The sequence below is a fragment of the Oncorhynchus keta genome, chromosome 1 (genome assembly GCF_023373465.1).
Source record: "Oncorhynchus keta strain PuntledgeMale-10-30-2019 chromosome 1, Oket_V2, whole genome shotgun sequence".
NCBI lineage: Eukaryota > Metazoa > Chordata > Actinopteri > Salmoniformes > Salmonidae > Oncorhynchus > Oncorhynchus keta.
Genome location: NC_068421.1, coordinates 100259408 through 100272018, shown reverse-complemented (window position 1 = coordinate 100272018; position 12611 = coordinate 100259408). Strand labels below are relative to the sequence as shown.

The window sequence follows — 12611 nt, the reverse complement described above, 5'->3', positions numbered from 1 at the left end:
AATGGGCATTTACCATCACGAATTTGGCATGCTCAAAAATTCTGCAGGAATGCAAAATTGAATGGCCCGAAGAACTTGGGATGGCCGGGCAGTGATAGTTGTTCCTTTCCATCACTCGTTGTGTTGATTTCATCATGTCCATTTGTTTATGTTTTCTCACTTTTGCAAAGTCACTGTGCATTTGCAATATGGTTCAATGGGCATGTACCATCACAAATTTCTCCTGCAGGAATGTGAAATTGACTTGCCCGACTGGCTCAATCACTCATTAGGGTTGATTTCAGACTGTCACTTTGGTGATGGTACCTCACTGTTTAAACATACTGCAAATGGACAAGAGTCACCAGCAAGTCACCGTCCATCAGTCAATTAGATATCATTCTGACACCAAACTGACACCAAACCCACTTTTTCCAACTCGTTTAGTAGCCAACTATCACATACTTCAGAGCTGGCCCAAAATTCACAACGCCTTCTGTTCAAATCATAATAAAAACGTAAAACACGTAGTTACGTTCCAGCTGCGGGTCCAGTTCAGATGTCATGTGTAGGCCTAGCTGAGGCGACCCCGAATCCCAAGTTTTGGCTCGATAGGTCATTTGGTGTCCGAGCAAGACCCTAATTGGTGCTGAAAATCCACTTTTTTCCATGACTTGCTACGGGGTCCTTGAATGAGCTATCGGACAGAAACGTTGGGGTCCGTCTATTTGGGCTGAGACGGTCGCAATGCACCTAGTCTTGCGACTCTGGGACATTTCTAAATGTCGTAATTTTCGTGATGCAAAAATGAATTGAAGTCATTGCAATTGTACGAGGCTGTTTCTCGGTCTGAGAACCTTCTAGAGCCACGTAACCCCACGCACTATCGACGTGAGGTCTAGAACAGGATTCTAAAGTTTTGGAACTCTACGTCTGACGGTTCTTTAAAAGTTCCAACAAGGTTAACTAATGCAGGCAGTGTATGTCTCTACGCACCCCAATGTGTCCCTCCTTCCAAGCTGTGTGTGATTTAGTTTTCCTTTGAAATTTTATGGGAAAATGACTGATTTACAGTTCATGGGGGTTGCCTAATCACACATATGAAGTTTTGGAAAGATCAGACTTTTTTAACCCCTCGAATGGGCCCCTGACACACCAATTATGGCACTTCCGGTTGGCACAGGAAGCTTTAAGTCAACACATATCCTCATTGGGGTATGCTTTTACAGAATCCTGAGTTTTAAGTCTTTACGTTAAGAACTGACTGATTTACACAGGGTTGAATGCACTATGTCTATCAAACTGCAGGCAGGGTATGGATATACACTTTTAGGCTGATTTTAACCACTTCCGGTTGGTCCAGGAAGCTTAGAATCGACACAGGTAGACCTCGTAGTGGCCTGATGGACTGTCATCGAAGACAGGTTCATAAGGCATTCATAACCCACATAGGCCTCAGGTTGAAATTAGGGGTGCAGGCAATGTATTCCTATGGGGAGAGAAGTCATTGTAATCTTTTAGATCAAAATCCCCTGTTTTACTGTTAAGAGTTAATGCCACACGGTCAAGGTTAGGCTTGTACGGATCGGGAGGACCTTAGGAACGTACCTGAGGTCGAATTGTGCTTCTCACCCTAACGGTTCTCCCACTGTCACCCAAAAGCAAATGACATTGAGGGCCAGGCTTAATTTTGGGCCTTCTTTTTTTCAAGGTCGCTGCACTCAGAGTGAGCTACGGTCAAGCGGGGCGTCTCGTTGAACTCTGCACAGTCTGGAGACTGGTGATGCCATTTTTTGTGTTGATTTCAGAATGCCATTTTGGTGATGGTCCCTCTCCGTTTAAACATTGCAAATGTACAAAAGTCAACTAGCAAGTCAGTGTCCATCAGAGTGAGCTACGGTCAAGCGGGGCATCTCGTTGAACTCGGCACGGCCTAGAGAATATGGAAATGTCATTGCAGGCTCTGTGTGTCTTTAAGCACCGCACTTTGTCACTCCGTCCTTGCTGTGTGTGTGTTTCTGTGTGTGTGTGTGTGTGTGTGAGAGAGAGCTTTTCTTTGACATCTGTTGGGAGAAATGACTGACAGTTCATGGGGGTTGCCTAATCACACAATTGAAGTTTTCCGGTTGGCACAGGAAGCTATAAATAAACACATATCCTTATTGGGGTATGCCTTTACAGAATCCTGAGTTTTTTAAGTCTTTACGTTAAGAACTGAGTTATTTACGGAGGGTTTAGTGAGTGTGTGTTATTTCAGAAAATCATAGAAAATCACACCTAAATGCGAGGTGGGATAGCTATAACGTTAGGATTCCGTTTATGCGTTACCAGATATGAAACAAAATAGCAGAAATACTTTGAAAACTGCTACTACAGCATTTATTTAGCTATAAAATCACACCTCTCACTTGTGCCCATACTTGACTATTTGTGTTAAATGCCCACACTGTAGAGCCCGGAGTGTTACCACACACCAACGTGGCTGGTGAATCAGACATTGTTACCCGTTTGACAGGTGGAGGCCCTGCTCCTGAATTTATTTAGGTGTGCCATAACAAGTGACACAATCTCAATTAAAAATTCAGGCTGTAACACAACAAAACAAAATGTCTCAAAAGTAAAGGGTTGTGAATACTTCCTGACGGAACTGCGTGGAAGGTTAGATTAATTGGGAGATGCGCCATCATAGTACCAAGGGAGATTTTAAACTAGGTCCATCTGGCCATAGACAATCATACAGAATCATTCTAAAAATCCCACTAACTTGTTTGTTCGCTCAAGCTGCAGGTTAATGATTAACCAGCAAGGTCTTCACTGGACAGTTAGTTCCAGGGGGTATGACAGCAGGCAGCTCCTGTTGTCTGGTTGCTGTGAATCTCTTCTACTTTGTGTAGCATTCTGTGTTGACCCAAACAGGTGTAAAGTTCAGCAGCTCACCTCAGCATGCAGAGCTCACAGTGCTTAGTGCTGCACAGTGGGCTCAGTCCCAACACACCACCGTAGCTCAAAGCACCTTTCTTCACTCCCTAAGGTTAGGGACGTGATCCACACCAGCAGAATTCCTGAGAAGCTTATGGTCAGGTGGGTCCGGCTGCTGAATGATTAGTGTTTAAGCCACCAACCAAGCGTAGCGTTCTGGACTGAAGTTTGCTCTAGTTGTCTTGGCAGGAGTTCAGTGGCTTTGTCAGAGTTCTAGAACAGCCAGCAGTGCCCTAGTGTATGCTTGGGCAGTATACCGTGTAAAACAGGGTATTTTGAAATGCCCATGATTTTAAATGCCTCTTTTTATTATTGGTGTGTGGTGCACCCTAAAGTTTGCAGGGGTGCATGCTACGCCACAACTATATTATCTCCAGCTCAGGGATCCAGCTATGCATTTGATCTTGACATCTAGCCAGTTAACAAACCAATCTTCTTGGTTACAGAAGAGACAATCAATCCCCTCCTGGATAAAGATCCCTGATGCCTAAATTTGTTTTGTGCATAAAAAAATATTTGGTTTGGAATGAAATGGCGCCCCTTGTGTGCACTGCCGGTAATACTGTATACCCCAGTATTGTAGAGGAATGGTATGAAGGTATGGAAAGCTGGAGATTGCCCAATCCTACTCTAGGGTTCTAGAACAGCCAGCCAGCGCTCCAGGGGACCAGCAGAGAACCTGGCCGTCACACCTCAACGACTAACTGCCTGGTGAGAGGATGTTAATGGGACTCTGAAATAAAAGCTGAGCTGAAATAAAAGATACCAGAAATGTTCCATACGAACAAAAAGCGCATTTCTTTCAAATTTTGTGCACAAATTTGTGTACTTCCCTGTAAGTGAGCGTTTCTCATTTGCCAAGATAATCCATCCACCTGCTGGGGACAATAAAAGGCCACTCTAAAATGTGCAGTTTTGTCACACAACACAATGCCACTGTCTCAAGTTGAGGGAGTGTGCAATTGGCATACTGACTGTAGGAATGCCCACCTGAGCTGTTGCCAGAGAATTGAATGTTAATTTCTCTACCATAAACCACCTGCAATGTCATGTTAGAGAATTTGGCAGTATGTCCAACCGGCCTCAAAACCGCAGACCAGATGTAACCATGCCAGCTCAGGACTGCCACATCCGGCTTCTTCACCTGCGGGATCGTCTTGAGACCAGGCACCCGGACAGCTGATGAAACTGAGGAGTATTTCTGTCTGTCATAAACCCCTTTTTGTGGAGAAAAACTCATTCTGATTGGCTGGGCATGGCTAACAAGTGGGTGGGCCTATGTCCTCCAAGGCCCATCCATGGCTGCGCTCCTTCCCAGTAGATATTGGGGACTAATGAGTTTATTTAAATTGACTGATTTCCTTATGAACTGTAACTCTGTAGAATCTTTGAAATGGTTGAATGTTGCGTTTTTGTTTTTTTGTTCAGTAAAGTTAGTTTGCTACAATTGTCTGCTGCTAGCGAAGGCACACAGAGATTCTCATACCTAAACCGAGACACTGGGTGTGTTCCAAAATGCATACTGATGTTCTATCTGGAGCGTATAGCGAGTACGGAAGTCAACAATTTGAATTTTTAACTTTTTTATTTTTTTTATTTTAATTTTTAGTTTTAGAGCAGCGTTGTTTCTACCAGACAGCCAGTCAGGGAGCAGCGTTGTTTCTACCAGACAGCCAGTCAGGGAGCAGCGTTGTTTCTACCAGACAGCCAGTCAGGGAGCAGTGTTGTTTCTACCAGACAGCCAGTCAGGGAGCAGTGTTGTTTCTACCAGACAGCCAGTCAGGGGGCAGTGTTGTTTCTACCAGACAGCCAGTCAGGGAGCAGTGTTGTTTCTACAAGACAGCCGGTCAGAGAGCAGCGTTGTTTCTACAAGACAGCCAGTCAGGGAGCAGTGTTGTTTCTACCAGACAGCCAGTCAGGGAGCAGTGTTGTTTCTACCAGACAGCCAGTCAGGGGCAGCGTTGTTTCTACCAGACAGCCAGTCAGGGAGCAGCGTTGTTTCTACAAGACAGCCGGTCAGAGAGCAGCGTTGTTTCTACAAGACAGCCAGTCAGAGAGCAGCGTTGTTTCTACAAGACAGCCAGTCAGAGGGCAGCGTTGTTTCTACAAGACAGCCAGTCGGAGGGCAGCGTTGTTTCTACCAGACAGCCAGTCGGAGGGCAGCGTTGTTTCTACCAGACAGCCGGTCAGAGGGCAGCGTTGTTTCAACCTGAAAAATGATGACCAACTTTTTATTTTTCAGAGGGGGTACAAACATAAACCCTGCTTCCCAACCCACATAACTCCCCCACCTCCCTGACCCTAGGTTGCTTATCAGGAATTTAAAATATTCTGCTTCTAATTAAAATTCTTAACATTCCTTCTCTACCGTTAAGTTTTGCCAGTGGAAGTCTATAGCTCTGCTGCCAGTGGAAGTCTATAGCTCTGCTGCCAGTGGAAGTCTATAGCTCTGCTGCCAGTGGAAGTCTATAGCTCTGCTGCCAGTGGAAGTCTATAGCTCTGCTGCCAGTGGAAGTCTATAGCTCTGCTGCCAGTGGAAGTCTATAGCTCTGCTGCCAGTGGAAGTCTATAGCTCTGCTGCCAGTGGAAGTCAATAGCTCTGCTGCCAGTGGAAGTCTATAGCTCTGCTGCCAGTGAAAGTCTATAGCTCTGCTGCCAGTGGAAGTCTATAGCTCTGCTGCCAGTGGAAGTCTATAGCTCTGCTGCCAGTGGAAGTCTATAGCTCTGCTGCCAGTGGAAGTCTATAGCTCTGCTGCCAGTGGAAGTCTATAGCTCTGCTGCCAGTGGAAGTCTATAGCTCTGCTGCCAGTGGAAGTCTATAGCTCTGCTGCCAGTGGAAGTCTATAGCTCGGCTGCCAGTGGAAGTCTATAGCTCGGCTGCCAGTGGAAGTCTATAGCTCGGCTGCCAGTGGAAGTCTATAGCTCGGCTGCCAGTGGAAGTCTATAGCTCGGCTGCCAGTGGAAGTCTATAGCTCGGCTGCCAGTGGAAGTCTATAGCTCGGCTGCCAGTGGAAGTCTATAGCTCGGCTGCCAGTGGAAGTCTATAGCTCGGCTGCCAGTGGAAGTCTATAGCTCGGCTGCCAGTGGAAGTCTATAGCTCTGCTGCCAGTGGAAGTCTATAGCTCTGCTGCCAGTGGAAGTCTTTAGATCGGCTGCCAGTGGAAGTCTTTAGCTCTGCTGCCAGTGGAAGTCTATAGCTAAATGCTGGAACTCAACATCCTGTCGAGGCATGTTACATGTTCTGAACAATCACCCACACTTATATATCAGGTTCTGCTCATTAACAGAACAGACATGCTGAAACAACAGGTTCTGGTCATGAACAGAACAGACATGTTGATACAACAGGTTCTGCTCATTCAGAGTATTACTCTGTGATTACATCAAAAGATGGCACCGAAGAACATGGATGATGTTTTACATTCTCCCAATTTAAAAAAAATGTTTTTTCTCGTTTTGTGTAACTTGTTCTTTAACTTATTTTGTACACAATGTTGCTGCTACCGTCTCCTATGACCAAGAATAACTTCTGGGCATCAGAAAAGTGATTACTCACCACGGACTCTGACTCTGACGAGTTCAACAAGAAGGATATCCTGCTTTCACTGGAACAGGCCCAGATCCACTCCTTCTGCGTGAAGAAAAGACGCCGGAAAAGGGGACGCAGATCGAGGATCCTTTTGAGAAGCCTGAGGCGAGCGATGTAAACTCCCAATGCCTTCCATTTTCCTTGCTAACGTGCAATCGTTAGAAAATTAAATTTATGACAAATTATTAAGATTATCATACCAACGGGACATTTAAACTGTAACATCTTATGTTTCACCGAGGCGTGGCTGAACGAAGAAACGGACAATATAGAGCTAGTGGGATTTTCAATGCACCGGCAGAACAGAGCTGCTACCTCTGGTAGACGAGGGGTGGGGTGTGTGTCTTTTTGTCAATAACAGCTGGTGCACGATGTCTAATATTGAAGAAGTCACGGGGTATTGCTCGCCTAAGGTAGAGTACAAGTTGTCGGCCAAACTATCTACCAAGAGTGTTCTCATCTGTATTATTCATAGCCGTCTATTTACCACCACAAAGCGATGCTGGCACGAAGACCGCTCTCAAGCTATAAGGCCATAAGCAAAGAAGAAAATGCTCACCCAGAAGCAGTGTTCCTAGTGGCCAGGGACTTTAATGCAGACAAACCAGTTTTACCAAATTTTTACCAACATGTCACAAGGGGGGGAAAAAAATCCTAGACCACCTTTACTCCAAACACACAGATGCATACAAAGCTCTCCCCCACCCTCCATTTGGCAAAGCAGAAACTAAAGCAGGAAGAACCAGTGACTCGCTCAGTACGGCAGTGGTCAGATGACTCGGCTACTACACTACAGGACTGTTTTTCTAGCACAGACTGGAATATGTTCCAGGATTCATCCAATGGCATTGAGGAATACACCACCTCAGTCATCGGCTTCATCAATAAGTGCATCGAGGACGTCGTCCCCACAGTGACTGTACGTACATATCCCAACCAGAAGCCATGGATTACAGGCAACATCCGCATCGAGGACGTCGTCCCCACAGTGACTGTACGTACATATCCCAACCAGAAGCCATCAAACAAGCAAAAGGTCAATGCGGGCCAACTGTCAAGTGTCTTCACTGACATTTTCAACCTCTCCCTGACCGAGTCTGTAATACCTACATGTTTCAAGCGGACCACCATAGTCCCTGTGCCCAAGGAAGCAAAGGTAACCTGCCTAAATCATTACCGCGCTGTGGCACTCATGTCGGTAGCCAAGACATGCTTTGAAAGGCTGGTCTTGGCTCACATCAACAGCATCCTCCCGGACACCCTAGACCCACTCCAATTCGCATACCGCCCCAACAGATCCACAGATGACACAATCTCAATCACACTCCACACTGCCCTTTCCCACCTGGATAAAAGGAACACCTATGTGAGAATGCTATTCATTGACTACAGCTCAGCATTCAACACCAGAGTGCCCTCAAATCTCATCACCAAGCCAAGGACTCTGGGACTAAACACATCCCTCTGCAACTGGATCTTGGACTTCCTGATGGGCCGCTCCCAGGTGGTAAGAGTAGGCAACAATACGTCTGCCACGCTGATCCTTAACACTGGGGCCCCTCAGGGGTGTGTAATTAGTCCCCTCCTGTATTCCCTGTTCACCCACGACTGCGTGGCCAAACACGACTCCAACACCATCATTAAGTTTGCTGACGACACAACAGTGGTAGGCCTGATCACTGACAATGATGAGACAGCCTATAGGGAGGAGGTCAGAGATCTGGCAGTGTGGTGCCAGGACAACAGCCTCTCCCTCAATGTGATCAAGAAAAAGGAGTTGATCGTGGACTACAGGGAAAAGGAGGGCCGAACAGGCCCCCATTAACATCGACTGGGCTGTAGTGGAGTGGGTCGAGAGTTTCAAGTTCCTTGGTGTCCACATCACCAACAAACTATCATGGTCCAAACATTTCACCTTTATTTAACCAGGTAGGCTAGTTGAGAACAAGTTCTCATTTGCAACTGCGACCTGGCCAAGATAAAGCCGAGCAGTGTGAACAGACAACAGAGTTACACATGGAGTAAACAATTAACAAGTCAATAACACAGTAGGAAAAGAAAGAAAAAAAGAAAGTCTAGGACAAAGGCTCCTCAACAGCTTCTATCCCCAAGCGATTAGACTGCTGAACACAGGGTCATATGATTGAGTGTAGTCTGGCCCAGGAGTGGGAAGGTGAACGGAAAGGCTCTGGAGCAACGAACCGCCCTTGCTGTCTCTGCCTGGCCGGTTCCCCTCTTTCCACTGGGATTCTCTGCCTCTAACCCTGTTACGGGGGCTGAGTCACTGGCTTGCTGGGGCTCTCTCATGCCGTCCCTGGGCATGCTGTTTGGGGTTTTAGGCTGGGTTTCTGTACAGCACTTTGAGATATCAGCTGATGTACGAAGGGCTATATAAATAAATTTGATTTGATTTTGATTTGATTTGAATCATATGACCCACTGAAGAGATGAGTCTTCAGTAAAGACTTAAAGGTTGAGACCGAGTTTGCGTCTCTGACATGTCTTCAATTGCATTAGTCTGCTTTATTCCAATATGTTCACCATTCAGTGATATTTATTCCCACAGTAATTCTTTATGGTTCCAGCTGTGGTTAGAAAACGGTGCATGTGGTGAAGAGATATGCCTCACAAAGTTGACAACTGGCAGGAGAATAGTAGTAACCGGCGCTGCCAGTGCCACCTCAACATTACGGCTCCATTTCATACTAAGCCCTAGGCAGAACCACAATCATGATTAGGTCGTTTGGTGGAAATAAATGTCGAGGCTTTGTTGGCGGGAATGCTAAAGTTGGAAGAAAAACATCTTGGTTTGAAACGTGTGGAGGGAGTGGCTCAAGGTTATCTGGAGGGAGTGGCTCAAGATTATCTGGAGGGAGTGGCTCAAGGTTATCTGGAGGGAGTGTCTCAAGGTTATCTGGAGGGAGTGTCTCAAGGTTATCTGGAGGGAGTGTCTCAAGGTTATCTGGAGGGAGTGTCTCAAGGTTATCTGGAGGGAGTGTCTCAAGGTTATCTGGAGGGAGTGTCTCAAGGTTATCTGGAGGGAGTGTCTCAAGGTTATCTGGAGGGAGTGTCTCAAGGTTATCTGGAGGGAGTGTCTCAAGGTTATCTGGAGGGAGTGTCTCAAGGTTATCTGGAGGGAGTGTCTCAAGGTTATCTGGAGGAGTGTCTCAAGGTTATCTGGAGGGAGTGGCTCAAGGTTATCTGGAGGGAGTGGCTCAAGATTATCTGGAGGGAGTGGCTCAAGGTTATCTGGAGCTCTGCATTTTCAAGTTTCGGGCTCTTTCATCCTCTACCAGGATTCCTTGTTTTTTATGAATTTCTTGAACTGCTAAGAATACCCTTAGCATGAACCTCTCCCGAACTGTAGGGGTGGCAGGCAGCCTAGTGGTTAGAGCATTGGGCCAGTAACTGAAATGTTGCTGGATCGAATCCCCGTGCTGACAAGGTAAAAATCTGTCATTGTCCCTGAGCAAGGCAGTTAACCCACTGTTCCCCTGAACAAGGCAGTTAACCCACTGTTCCCCTGACCAAGGCAGTTAACCCACTGTTCCCCTGAACAAGGCAGTTAACCCACTGTTCCCCTGAACAAGGCAGTTAACCCACTGTTCCCCTGAACAAGGCAGTTAACCCACTGTTCCCCTGAACAAGGCAGTTAACCCACTGTTTCCTGAACAAGGCAGTTAACCCACTGTTTCCCTGAACAAGGCAGTTAACCCACTGTTTCCCTGAACAAGGCAGTTAACCCACTGTTTCCCTGAACAAGGCAGTAAACCCACTGTTCCCCTGAGCAAGGCAGTAAACCCACTGTTCCCCTGAGCAAGGCAGGGGAACAGTGTTCCCACTGTTCCCCACTGTTCCCTGAGCAAGGCAGTTAACCCACTGTCCCCCTGAGCAAGGCAGTTAACCCACTGTTCCCCTGAACAAGGCAGTTAACCCACTGTTCCCCTGAACCCACTGTTCCCCTTAGCAAGGCAGTTAACCCACTGTTCCCCTGAACAAGGCAGTTAACCCACTGTTCCCCTGAACAAGGCAGTTAACCCACTGTTCCCCTGAACAAGGCAGTTAACCCACTGTTCCCCTGAACAAGGCAGTTAACCCACTGTTCCCCTCAACAAGGCAGTTAACCCACTGTTCCCCTGAACAAGGCAGTTAACCCACTGTTCCCCTGAACAAGGCAGTTAACCCACTGTTCCCCTGAACAAGGCAGTTAACCCACTGTTCCCCTGAACAAGGCAGTTAACCCACTGTTCCCCTGAACAAGGCAGTTAACCCACTGTTCCCCTGAACAAGGCAGTTAACCCACTGTTCCCCTGAACAAGGCAGTTAACCCACTGTTCCCCTGAACAAGGCAGTTAACCCACTGTTCCCCTGAACAAGGCAGTTAACCCACCGTTCCCCTGAACCCACTGTTCCCCTGAACATGGCAGTTAACCCACTGTTCCCCTGAACCCACTGTTCCCTGAACAGGGCCGTTAACCCACTGTTCCCTGAATAGGGCCGTTAACCCACTGTTCCCTGAACAAGGCAGTTAACCCACTGTTCCCCTGAGCAAGGCAGTAAACCCACTGTTCCCCTGAGCAAGGCAGTAAACCCACTGTTCCCTGAGCAAGGCAGGGGAACAGTGTTCCCACTGTTCCCCACTGTTCCCCTGAGCAAGGCAGTTAACCCACTGTTCCCCTGAACAAGGCAGTTAACCCACTGTTCCCCTGAACAAGGCAGTTAACCCACTGTTCCCCTGAACAAGGCAGTTAACCCACTGTTCCCCTGAACCCACTGTTCCCCTGAACAAGGCAGTTAACCCACTGTTCCCCTGAACAAGGCAGTTAACCCACTGTTCCCCTGAACAAGGCAGTTAACCCACTGTTCCCCTGAACAAGGCAGTTAACCCACTGTTCCCTGAACAAGGCAGTTAACCCACTGTTCCCCTGAACAAGGCAGTTAACCCACTGTTCCCTGAACAAGGCAGTTAACCCACTGTTCCCTGAACAAGGCAGTTAACCCACTGTTCCCCTGAACAAGGCAGTTAACCCACTGTTCCCTGAACAAGGCAGTTAACCCACTGTTCCCCTGAACAAGGCAGTTAACCCACTGTTCCCCTGAACCCACTGTTCCCCTGAACAAGGCAGTTAACCCACTGTTCCCCTGAACAAGGCAGTTAACCCATTGTTCCACTGTTCCCCTGAACAAGGCAGTTACCCACTGTTCCCCTGTACAGGGCAGTTAACCCACTGTTCCCCTGAACAGGGCAGTTAACCCACTGTTCCCCTGAACCCACTGTTCCCCTGAACAGGGCAGTTAACCCACTGTTCCCCTGAATAGGGCAGTTAACCCACTGTTCCCCTGAATAGGGCAGTTAACCCACTGTTCCCCTGAACAGGGCAGTTAACCCACTGTTCCCCTGAACAGGGCACTGTTCCCCTGAACCCACTGTTCCCCTGAACAGGGCAGTTAACCCACTGTTCCCCTGAACCCACTGTTCCCCTGAACAGGGCAGTTAACCCACTGTTCCCCTGAACCCACTGTTCCCCTGAACAGGGCAGTTAACCCACTGTTCCCCTGAACAAGGCAGTTAACCCACTGTTCCCCTGAACCCACTGTTCCCCTGAACAAGGCAGTTAACCCACTGTTTCCCTGAACCCACTGGTCAACATGCAATTGTTACGTGAGGCAGAAGTAATGAGACCTAAGTTTAGCACTTGTCTGGTTTGTGGTGCGAGAGCCCTGTTGTCTGGTTAGCGGTGCGGGAGCCCTGTTGTCTGGTTAGCGGTGCGGGAGCCCTGTTGTCTGGTTAGCGGTGCGGGAGCCCTGTTGTCTGGTTAGCGGTGCGGGAGCCCTGTTGTCTGGTTAGCGGTGCGGGAGCCCTGTTGTCTGGTTAGCGGTGCGGGAGCCCTGTTGTCTGGTTAGCGGTGCGGGAGCCCTGTTGTCTGGTTAGCGGTGCGGGAGCCCTGTTGTCTGGTTAGTAATGTATCTGTTGTCACAGTGTGATGACTTTACATTGTACATGAATCAGAAACAGTTTTCATTATTACCGTAACTGACCGAATTACCTTAACAGACAACCATA

The 12611-nt window shown here is 47.7% G+C and overlaps 1 protein-coding gene across 3 annotated transcripts in view; it reads left to right on the top strand.

Annotated features, from left to right (window-relative positions):
- shroom2a (shroom family member 2a) overlaps nucleotides 1-12611 on the top strand; it is a 108088-nt gene that overhangs the window by 14648 nt on the left and 80829 nt on the right. The window lies entirely within an intron of this gene.